We start from the raw sequence: 12,943 nt of genomic DNA, 5'->3' as shown, positions 1-12,943 counted from the left end.
ATCTGCTCCGAGCTTCAGATCTATCCAGATCTGATTTACAGATCTAGATCTAGATTACAGACCTGGATTTTAGGTTTAAAATTGCAGGTCTAACTCTTAAATTGCAGATCCAAAAATTACCAGACTTCCGCCGCCATGTACGCGCGCCCGCGGATTCTCATTCCGCAGCCGTGCATGTGCCGCCGCGGGAACCACTACGTGGGTTTCGCGCAAAAGACCTCCACCATGTGGGTGTTGCGCAGAAGACTGCCATCACGCATGCTCGCCAGCGGGTCACCATTCCGCCGACATGCGTGAGCGCCCGTGGAAACCACCGCGGAAACCACCATGTGGGTTTTGCGCAAGAGACCTCCGCCATGCACGCGCACTCGCGAGTCACCACTCCATCGCCGTGCATGCGCGCATCAGGCCTCACGCCAAACTTAAAGGTTGGAAATCCTCATAATATCCCATATGGCTACGCGCCAAACTTAAAGGTTGGGAATCCTCATAATATCCCATATGGCTACGCGCCAAACTTAAAGGTCGGGAATCCTCATAATATCCCATATGGCTACGCGCCAAACTTAAAGGTTGGGAATCCTCATAATATCCCATATGGCTACGCGCCAAACTTAAAGGTCGGGAATCCTCATAATATCCCATATGGCTACGCGCCAAACTTAAAGGTTGGGAATCCTCATAATATCCCATATGGCTACGCGCCAAACTTAAAGGTTGGGAATCCTCATAATATCCCATATGGCTACGCGCCATACTTAAAGGTTGGGAATCCTCATAATATCCCATATGGCTACGCGCCATACTTAAAGGTTGGGAATCCTCATAATATCCCATATGGCTACGCGCCATACTTAAAGGTTGGGAATCCTCATAAACCCATCAGGCCAAGCGCCAAACTTAAAGGTTTGGAATCCTCATAAACCCATACGGCTTCGCGCCGAATACAAGACCGAACGCGGCTCCGCGCCATTCAACATGCACACCACCATGATGCTTGAGCGCAGTCGCATATCACATGCTCATGCACCACATATGCTCACGCATCACATATGCTCACGCATATTACATATGCTTGCGCATCACATGCTCACATATCACACAGTCTACGCGCACGCGCACGCAGCATCTGCGCATGGCGCATGACACAAAGTCTACGCGCACGCGCATGCAACATCTGCGCGCGGCGCGGGACATAAAATCTACGCGCACGCAGCATCTGCGCACGGCGCATGACACAAAGTCTACGCGCACGCGCATACAACATCTGCGCGCGGCGCGGGACATAAAGTCTACGCGCACGCAGCATCTGCGCATGGCGCATGACACAAAGTCTACACGCACGCGCATGCAACATCTGCGCGAGGCGCGGGACATAAAGTCTAAGCGCACGCGCATGCAACATCTGCGCGTGGCGCATAACACAAAGCCAGAGCCTATGCGCACGCGCATGCAACATCTGCGCGCGTCGCATGACGCACAGTCTACGCGCACGCGCAAGCTTCATTGTTATTATAGCTCGTAAGCCGCAACTCGCGCAAGCTTCATTATTCTTATAGCTCGTAAGTCGCCTCACGCGCAAGCTTTATTATTCTTACAGCTCATAAGTAGCCTCGCGCGCAAGCTTCATTATTATTATAGCTCATAAGTCGCCTCGCGCGCAAGCTTCATTATTCTTATAGCTCGTAAGTCATCTCACGCGCAAGCTTTATTATTCTTACAGCTCATAAGTCGCCTCGCGCGCAAGCTTCATTATTATTATAGCTCATAAGTCGCCTCGCGCGCAAGCTTCATTATTCTTATAGCTCGTAAGTCGCCTCACGCGCAAGCTTTATTTTTCTTACAGCTCATAAGTCGCCTCGCGCGCAAGCTTCATTATTATTATAGCTCGTAAGCCGCAACTCGCGCAAGCTTCATTATTCTTATAGCTCGTAAGTCGCCTCACGCGCAAGCTTTATTTTTCTTACAGCTCATAAGTCGCCTCGCGCGCAAGCATCATTATTATTATAGCTCGTAAGCCGCAACTCGCGCAAGCTTCACTATTCTTATAGCTCGTAAGTCGCCTCACGCGCAAGCTTTATTATTCTTACAGCTCATAAGTCGCCTCTCGCGCAAGCTTCATTATTATTATAGCTCATAAGCCGCAACTCGCGCAAGCCTTATTATTCTTATAGATCCGTAAGTCGCCTCGCGCGCAGGCTTTATTATTCTCATAACTCATAAGCTGCCTCACGCGCAAGTTATGTTACATTATTATCGAGATGCGCGCTCCATCTTTTATCAGGCCTCGCGCCACTATGATGCGTGCTATATCTTATTTATGCAGGGCACCATCATTATCATAAGGACCGCAACATGTCACCATCATGAGGAAAACCTCCCAAAACTTAAAGACAATAAAGACAAGGCCGAAGAAAAGAAAAAAAACCGCCTCATGGCCTAACACACCTCATAAAGTCCAACGCTCCACCTAGACGCTTGCGCGCCCAAGAGCAACGCTGGACTTGGGGGGCTTGTAGGGGTATGGTACTAAACCCGGTTTTACGACCCTAAATTTATTATGTTTGGCTTATTTTATTATAAGGACTAATACAATGTTATTGGGCTGAGGGGGTTTTGTGGAGGTAACCCTAACTGGGCTAGGCCCATTAGGGTACCATGATGGTGGCCATGAGGCTCTCTATATAAGGAGGTCTCCACCTCCTTATCAGGGGGTCATGCTCAATAAGAGCCACCACCACTTTTTTGTGTCTGTAAACAAGAGATCTTTAAGATTTCTTAGCAGTCGCCTCCACACCCCCGAAAAACCATTGCAGGTCTCAAGCAACCGGAGAAGAAGATCAAGACGTGGTTCGTTCATCTCGAAAATCCGTGGAAACATCGTCATGGATCAGGTCAGATTCATTTCATGCTTCGACATTACCATCATTATCATAAGGACTGCAACATGTCACCATCATGAGAAAAACCTCCCAAAACTCAAAGACAATAAAGACAAGGCCGAAGAAAAGGAAAAAAAACCGCCTCATGGCCTAACACACCTTATAAAGTCCAGCGCTCCACCTAGACGTTTGCGCGCCCAGGAGCAACGCTGGACTTGGGGGGCTTGTAGGGGTATGGTACTAAACCCGGTTTTACGACCCTAAATTTATTATGTTTGGCTTATTTTATTATATGGACTAATACAATGTTATTGGGCTGAGGGGGGTTTGTGGAGGTAACCCTAACTGGGCTAGGCCCATTAGGGTACCATGATGGTGGCCATGAGGCTCTCTATATAAGGAGGTCTCCACCTCCTTATCAGGGGGTCATGCTCAATAAGAGCCACCACCACTTTTTTGTGTCTGTAAACAAGAGATCTTTAAGATTTCTTAGCAGTCGCCTCCACACCCCCGAAAAACCATTGCAGGTCTCAAGCAACCGGAGAAGAAGATCAAGAAGTGGTTCGTTCATCTCGAAAATCCGTGGAAACATCGTCATGGATCAGGTCAGATTCATTTCATGCTTCGACAGGCGGGTTAGATCGATCCAAAACAAGTATATGGGATGGGCTGAAAACAAGATATCTAGGAGTGGATCGGGTGAGAATGGCTAGGCTAGCAACATTGAAGAGGGAAATCAAAGGACTACGCGTGAAGGAGGGTGAGTGAGTGAGTGACTTAATGATTTTGCAACTAAACTTGCGGGGTTAGCTTCAAAGGGGAGGAGTCTTGGACATGATATTGAAGATTGGGAATTTGTGAGAAGGCTTCTTGATTCGATGCCTAAGCATGTTCTTCAAATTGTGACCCTAATAAAATGATGTTTCGAGTTGGATTCGATGCTCTTTGATGAAGCTGTTGGAAGATTGAAAGCGTACGAGGAGCGTGCAAAAGGAACCTATAAAGTGGAGAACACTCAAGAAAGTTTGTTGCTTGCCAAAAAAGAAAAGGATAAATTGCATAGTTGCGAACATTGTGGCAGTGGAAGTTGAAATAAGTATGGCTTTAGACGTGGCCGAGGAAGAGTTGGGGTTCCAGGAAGCTAGAGTACTCAGAATGATAATGAACGTTTCTAGAGGGATAAAAATGTTACATGTTTCAAGTGTGGTGAATTTGGTCAATACAACAATGATCGTCCAAAATGGGAATTTAGTTAAAGAGAAACCAATGCTATCGTGAATGAATGGCATGAACAAACAACTATTAAGGAGTGATTGTTGGTTTAATTGAGTTTGTTCATGGGTTTACGGGTTTCTGGTCATGGAACGGGCCAAACTTGATTGAATTCTTGCAGCGGGAGAATCTAAATTAATTAGTCACGTTTTATTTTGTTTTTCAGAGAAGCTGAGTGCGTAAAAATCGTGAAATATGTCCACGGGTAAGTAGTATTTAATTTTGGTTTAGGATTGTTATCTTCATATCGTTCTTTGGTTGTTGTATTTATGATTCCAACTTAATCAAAAGAGTTAATATATGTTGATCAACCCATGTGTTAATTTATGAGTGTTTAATATGCAATAAAGGGCATGTAACATCTCTAGTCAGATTTGAGATGGTTTTAGTGATCAAGAGAGTAGGCGTGAGGCGGAGCCGTACAAAAATGATGGAGGTACGTTCTTGGTTCTTGCTATGAAGAAGCTGTCAATACGGTATGGTTCAAGAAGCTATGGTGCTGAAATATATGGTTTCCGGAAATCAAGTTGTCGAAAATGGGTTGTCAGCCGAAGGGCGACTTGAGTTGTGAAGAAGAAAGGGTGGAGGTGACGATTGTTTTTTATTCTTTTTTCTTGTTTTTAGGTGAAAGGGTAAACAAGTATTGTTTTTATACCCATATAAATGGCTTTTTTACGAACATTCATATTAGGGATAAGAAATGTGATAACCTCAAACCCCGTAACTCGTAAGGATGATCTCCATAATTTTTTATACCAAAAAAAGATGAAATTTTGTCAAAAGATACATAATCTATGCAATTTACTCCATATTTGGCAGGCAATACGAGCTTAATGACAAAGGTAAGCTCTACTACGGTAGGGTCCTTTAAAACTGGTGTTTTGACTGACGACTTATGAGTTGTGACACTCCTCATAAATAGAATAGGATTAAAGGTCATTTAGGTCCTAAACCTCAAATTTTCACCTACTTGTTTTTCTTAGGACAATACAAAAAATCTAGTACAAAAATTTCAACGCAAAAAATCTAGTACAAAAATGTTGTTAAAAAAACCCTTCTTTTTGATATTTTGTTTTTTAGTTATATTTATATAAAAAACTAGCTTTATAGCTCGTGTGACACACGAAATGATCTAAATTATTAAATTACAAATAAAGCAATACATAATGTATATAGAAAAATTTATTAGACAAAAAAAAAAGATGTTAACCCATTCAATTTTATGAATGTTGTGCTTCACATGAGGATAATTTTGTACGACATGCTACACATACAACATTCAGATCACTATTTGAGTAAAAATCTATGATAACACAAATCTTTCTAATTTGATAAAAGTTAGAAGCATTGATAGACCTGGAGGTGACATGTCGGAAATGTTTGTCATTTTTTCTTATATTTTAATAGTCATGGGAAAAATACTCAATGTGTCAAATCCCGAATCTTTTGACTATTTCAAAAAATGTCCTTAAAATATATTTGAAACCCATTCACAATTATAATTCTAACTTCATTTGTTTTACATTAACTTTAAATACGTAACAAGTATGACGATAAATCTATTTGCATTCTCAAATTTTTAAAAGTATTCAGATTACCCCTCTTTTACCCGTAACAAATTTGAGCCAAATATACTTAATTTGTACCAAACGATCTATTTATCAACTTTTAACCTATAACAATCAAATTTAAGTTTCACAAAAAAACCCGAAGCAATCCTTGATAAAAAAAAACCCAAGAAACTAAAAATGATAAACTTTATTATATTTGAAAGTGAATGATATATACTATTCTTACAATTTAACCCATTTATGTATTGTTTACTAAATTAATCGAAAAAATAAATAGATACATTAAATCCATATATTTATAATTTATAAATTTATATGACAATGTACAAAAATACTAATAGATAAATGGATTTATTTTTAAAAAATGGATCAAATTTTAAGCATATATTTATAATTTAATGATTAAAAAATTATTTTGTAAATTGAAAGCACATTAGAGTTCTTTTTGTGTTTTTTTATTTACATTCTTCAACAATATACATAGTATAATCTGTTAATAATAATAAAAGTTACAAATGTTTAAAAAATAAGGATGTTAGCGAAAGAAAAAAAAAAGTTCAACACAAATGGTTATTAACAAAATAACATCTCTTCATTCTTTTTTTTTCCTAACACTTTAATCTCAATCATTATTACAAAATAAAATATATGTAAAGATGTCTTCTTCGCCTACTTAAAATAAAAAAACAAAACACCCTTTTTATTTGATCCTCTCTATAAGTTCTAACATAGTTCAACACATTTTTCAAAACAACCCATTATTATCCCCAATAACTATTAAAAAAACTAAAAAAATAACTACTAAATTTAAGAAAATTTTAGCATAAATGCCTACATGTTATATTTAACCGAATGTATAATTTCAAATTCAATAGATGCATATGCTATAAATTCAATACAGTTTACATATTAACTAATGGAACCTTGCATGAACCTAAAAATTTGACACGAAGCTGAACACAACACAAACATGAAATTCGTGTCGGGTATATGATATGAAAATCGAAACGAGTTTTCACAGACAGAAACACACCCTGCTTATAATCCGACAGTTTGATTTATTTTTTGTTAAATGTTACTCTAAAATTGCAAATTTACAACCACGAGTATAAATGATCGTTAGTTAAGTAATGACAATTAAACTACCAAACTTGATGTTTATTTTACTTAAAGTTTTCGTTAGTTAGTGACACGAAAATCATCTTAACCAAAAAAAGAGAACAAAAATAAAAATGCCAACTCACAATCCCATCACGTCAAACATCATGTATTTACCCAAAACTGGCATGAGCTCATTTTGTGTTTGATTTGTGTTTTGTTCTCATGTAATATCATAAATTCACATTCCTAGTTATACATAGCTTTCAACATAAAGAGGTAATGATATGAGTGAGCGAAAGAGAACCTGAATAGAAGAGAGCCCGAGCCTTAATTCCGGTTGTTGATTGTGGAAGTCGATTACAATGGAGGTGAGAATGGGCAAATTTGTATTCCAATTAATGTAGGATTTCTGTGCATTGGGTTAAATATATAGAAATCGAAATTTGGAATAAGAATCTATGATTGTTGCAAGTTTTGCCTCCGAAGATTATTCCTTGTCACAAACATTGAATTTGAATCTTTATTCCCAAACCAAGTCTAAAGAAAATGATATAATCGATACACACAAAATACATAACAAACTCATATCACCATTGTAATAATATGATACAAACACTGTATAGTGTATACCACCCCAGATGACCCGTGAGGACCCTTAATTATTAATTAACTCAAAAGATGTATATATAGGATTGTGGGATTAGCCCACTTGGTGGAGACACGTACAATTTTAGAGTGGAGGTTCCAAGTTCAAACATGGGTAACAAAGTAGCTTAGAACTATTGGTGTGAAGGCTAGCGTTTGATCAGTGAAAACAATTACGGAGTAAAAGAATGGAAGAGTCGTGATTAGTTAAACGGAAATCTATCATTTGTTAAAATATGACCAACTAATTTCTAAAAAGCTATTAGTTCGAGATCCTACAAAGGTTCACAAAAATGAGAATTGTGAGAAGTAATAAATGAATAACTCATATTTTCTCTCTTCACGTGCAAAACACACGTCATTAATCTGTCTTTCGGCTTATCATTGTGGGTTTTTTTTTCCAAAAATGATGAAATCTGAAATTTGCAATAGTAAAATAACACCGTTGTGTAATTTATCTAATAAATAAAATACACCGGTGAATGCATATTAAACAATGACCTACAACGTTAAACATAATGGTAAATACATGTTACACAATGAATGTAGTACTTTTTTTTCTTATATTAAATGAATGGAACATGTCAATCTCGAACAAAAGACAACAAATGTAATACACAATGACGAACATAACACAAAATAATGAGCAGAAAGAAACAATGATCATTAAATTGTTTCTCACAGTTCTCACTTTTTTTATACTTTGTATTTTAACCTTTACCTTTGTTTGATATCCTAATTTTTCAATCATCGGATGTGAGATTCTATCGGGGGATGTAAAGTCAAAAACATGGAATAAGAATTTAGGGGCTTTACAAGTTATACCAGAATTTTGAATTGTTCTCTTTTTCTTACTTGTCGCTCCATCTTTGTTCTTTCTTTATAGTTCATTAAAAATCGAAAATTTGAAATGCAAGGAAATGGATTATTAAAAACAAACTAAACAATCTGCCAAGTCCAATTTTATCAAAGACATCGATTGATGTCGAGGATTGAGAAAACAAAGCCCAACTGATGTGGGGATTGAACAATATGGCAAGCTCGTTGTCTGTGAATTAATTTTTCGACTGAAGCTAAAATTCAATTTAGTGAATTGATTGAATTTGAATTTGATCTGCCTAGAACAAAATTATCTTGTAGAACATTTTTCTTATTTGTTATGTCAAATTCGATTCACTGAATGATCAATAAGTCAACTGCGACCTCCCAAGTTTAATGCGAGAGGATTGTTTTTAATTCTATTTGGACTTGTTGATCTTGGTTTCAAGTGGATTCTTGGGTTGACGACCGTGACTTTGATACCATTTTGTAGGATATAGAACTTGCAGCAGATTAAATATATATAAACAACGATTTAAAAAACATAAATGAAGCGGGTCAAGATAATAGACACATACTATTTTAGTAACACTACTCAACATGCAAAACGTACATTTGTTTGTTTACGGTTGTCTCTTATATATACAAAATGAAAACACATCTCCAACCATCACACCCTCATGGTGGTTAGAAATTATAACCTTTTTTTTCGAACGGTGACTTTCTCAGTTAAGGGTAATCACAACTCCTACGAGAGGAGCCCCACCACCCCACTCAGGCCAGACTATGTTGTCTTAGCCGGATCCACGCTGGCATCCGAGTTTGGCTTGGGCGTTCCTGGTAAAACCCGACAGCCCCAACCCGCCCGAAGGCACAACGGTCGAGTTAACCAGAACGAGTCTGGAAACAAACGGTAAAATCCAGGCGGCATCGAGATTCGAACCCAGGCCAAAGGCCGGGTAAATACCACTCCGATGGAATGGCACCCACGTTAGAAATTATAACCTAATAATACAACTTGGGGCATAATATATTTAGGATAATAACAACATAGGAAAATCTAGATTGTATAATATGTGTACGTAAAGTAAATTACACGGATGCTCTATGTACTTTGGTCCAGATTTTGGATTCCGTCTCTAAAGTCTAAAAGTTACGGATTTAGTTCCCATCGTACCTTTTTTCTTTTTCTTCCCGGATTCAAATTACAGGATTTGGTTTTAGCATTAAACCCATGTAAATGTATCATTTTACCGATGTTCCTGAAAAATAACAAAATTTATAAAATATATATATATATATCCGTGTCTTCTTCACTTCCACCTAGAATATACACACATCATCTTCTTCATCACTATGAACAAAATCTATCTTTTTCATCTTAGATAACCAAAGTTCTTAGATTTCTCACGAAACCCGTTCAACAAGATGCAATACCATTAAAGCATGTAATACACTACTAGAGGGCCCGCGTTAAGTTGTTCCAAATTCCAATTCTAGAAAGGTAATCAAGAATTCGAATAAAATGAATACCCCAACATGAAGATAGAGCATAGCCATCCCAGCAAGTATACTGGGGAAAAGGTCATCAGACAAGGAAACCAACTTGTAATCATCTTCAACTAGTTTACGAAACAAATCGAAAACTTTTGTTCTTATCTATTCATATAGGGTTTTTGTTTTGATTTTTATCATTTTTAAATAAGGGTAAAAATAGTAAATTTACACATATAGCTTTAACGCTTAACTCGGCCCAAATTAGTTTTTTTGACCATGGATGTTAGAGAAAAAAAATTGGCCGGGTGAACTAGTTAAATTTCATCAAGTTAATTTATTCTTTTTTATTTTTTAATTTTTTTATATTAAATAAAAAGATCTAATTATAATAGAAATGTGAATAAGCGAGCAACAAGCTGCGCCGTCAACACCATTTGAGTGGCAAACCTAATCCTACTGAAAACAAAGTTATAGTTCTTTGGCGTTGATAAATTACTGTGCATGACCCGTTGAACTATTTTAGAAAACGTAATAGCTTCGGAGGACAAGGGGCCCCCAAATGTATTAAAAACAAAAGAAATGATGAAAAAAAATTAGCGCTAGTGGTGAAAAAAATATTTATTGGAATACACATTAGCACCAGTGACGAAAAAAAAAAGTATGAATAATTTGTTGGAATACACATTATTGAATGATGAAAAATATTTATGGAATACACCTTAGCACCAGTGGCGAAAAAAAGTATGAATAATTTGTTGGAGTACACATTATTGAATGATGAAAATTATTTATGAAATACACATTAGCACCAGTGGCAACAAAAATTATGAAAAATTTGTTGGAATACTTTTTGCACATAAAAAACCCTAACAAATATTTTTCTATGTGTTTTATTACTATTAATACTATTCAGTAATAAATGTAAAAAAACATAATATTTTTTTTGTTAGTCATTCGTATCAGAGGTGCACAAATCGAGTTTTTCAAATACCCTCTTCCAGGTATGAAACCGGGTTCGGGTATGACCGGGTATTGAAAAATCAGGTATTAGCAATACCCGGTTCGGGTTCGGGTCTGAGTATTGTCTCTAAAACCCATACCCTATGTATCGGGCACAGACGAGTATAGAATCGGGTATTCTAAAACCAGGTATTTGAATACCCTATTTTCAGGTATTAAAAAAAACCTATTTCTGGGTTTTTAAATGTATTTTTCGGGTACAGATTGGATTTTTTAAGGGGTTTCACTTTTTTGAGTATTTTTTTGGGTAATTTTCAAGTATTTTTCTGGTATTAATCGGGTATTGAAAAACCCGGTTTCGGGTATTGGAAAAACCTAGTTCCGGGCATGGAACCGGTTCCGGGTATTGAACCGGTTCCGGTTTTTTGGTATTAACGGGTACAAAACGGGTCCGATTCGGATACTGGTTTTGATACTGAAATGCATACCTTTTTGTACCCGATTTGGATACTGGTAGAGTCATGTACGGGTTTGCGTATTAAAAGCCCGCGTATAAAAAAACCGGTTTTGGGGTTTTTTTGGGGTTTAGTTTTTTCTTTTTTCATCTCTAATTCGTGTGACACAGAAGAGAAAATTGGTGTTTGGTTTTGGTGGGCCTTGGACCCACATGAGTACAAGTTATTAGTGGTAATAGCTTTTCGTTTGGGCCTCGTTACTTGTTCAAGAAACAAAATCAAAGGTTTGTTTTTGGGATATATATTCAACCGACACACAAGAAAGTATATTGAAGAGGTAGGTCCCAGCAGAGCCCAGTTGGACCCGCAAGACTCACCTTGAAGAGGGACGTCTGCGCAAAGACCAACTGGTTCCGCAGGACCCACCATGCTCAGAGAGATGAAGACCTTACGCGCAGTACGCCAGCTGTTCCCGCGGGAAAAGCCTCCCAATGGTGAAGTACCCCACCTGTTCCCGCAGCTGCGGATACAAGCCATCAGGGAAGGCTACCCGCACTAATAGTAAGGCTACACGCACAAGGCACTAACTCTCAATAATTCAGTAATGTCACCTGAAGAAGGAATGAGCAAGGCGGGAATACTCCCGCCCAAATGAGCCAGTCCGTACGCTTCTGGAGGATCTTTTGTACTATACCTGCCAAGGTATGGACAAAATAGACAAGATCTGACCAAAGCAGTGACAGCTCTCTGACAACAGTACGACGAGGAGCACGCTCTAGTACAAAATGTCACTATCAGCCGCTGCCTACTCACCAACCCTCATCGTGGCACGTACATAGCCTGCAGTTGGTGGAAAAGGAATAGTACACAGCCGGCCATGTCACTATCAGCCGCTGCCTACCCACCAACCACCAGCATGGCACGTGCGTAGCCCACAGTTGGTAGAAAAGGAATATTATACAGCTGGCTGTACCTGCTTGGAAACCTACCTTCGGCTATAAATACTCCAACACCTTGGAACGATATCATCATCTTATATCATATACCATCACATATCTTATCTGCTCTAGCTATTTCTCTTAATATACATTTATATTCAGAGCAATCTAGTCTGATTCTCACGCCGGAGGGTGGTCACAAGGAGGTACCCCCCCCCCTTCTCAGTGACGAGCTCACGGTGTCTGTTTTGCAGGTCATCAGAAGAATAACCATCTTTGTCGGACCTAACCCTCGTGGGAAACATCTACTTGACCCTAAGATTATCCGTAATCTGCCGGGGTCACTTAGTGTTTCTTCATTCCCCCCTTCTCAGTGACGAGCTCACGGTGTCTGTTTTGCAGGTCATCAGAAGAATAACCATCTTTGTCGGACCTAACCCTCGTGGGAAACATCTACTTGACCCTAAGATTATCCGTAATCTGCCGGGGTCACTTAGTGTTTCTTCATTCCCCCTTCTCAGTGACGAGCTCACGGTGTCTGTTTTGCAGGTCATCAGAAGAATAATCATCTTTGCCGGATCTAACCCTCGTGGGAAACATCTACTTGACCCTAAGATTATCCGTAATCTGCCTGGGTTACTTAGTGTTTCTTCATTGGCGCCATCCGTGCATAAAAGCTAGAACTAATTCTTTTTCAGTTTTTTCAAAACCTCTGGAAAGATGGTTAAGGTTACTCCGGTGCCAAGGCCAGCGAGTGACCAAGAAACCCCGTTAACCACAACCCCAGCTACTGGGGGGAACAC

The sequence above is a fragment of the Bidens hawaiensis genome, unplaced genomic scaffold, assembly GCF_021521415.1.
Source record: "Bidens hawaiensis isolate Kalapana, Puna unplaced genomic scaffold, B.hawaiensis_p1.1 tig00017162_1, whole genome shotgun sequence".
Lineage (NCBI taxonomy): Eukaryota > Viridiplantae > Streptophyta > Magnoliopsida > Asterales > Asteraceae > Bidens > Bidens hawaiensis.
The sequence above is the reverse complement of the archived record's forward strand: the minus strand, read 5'-3'. Positions refer to the sequence as shown.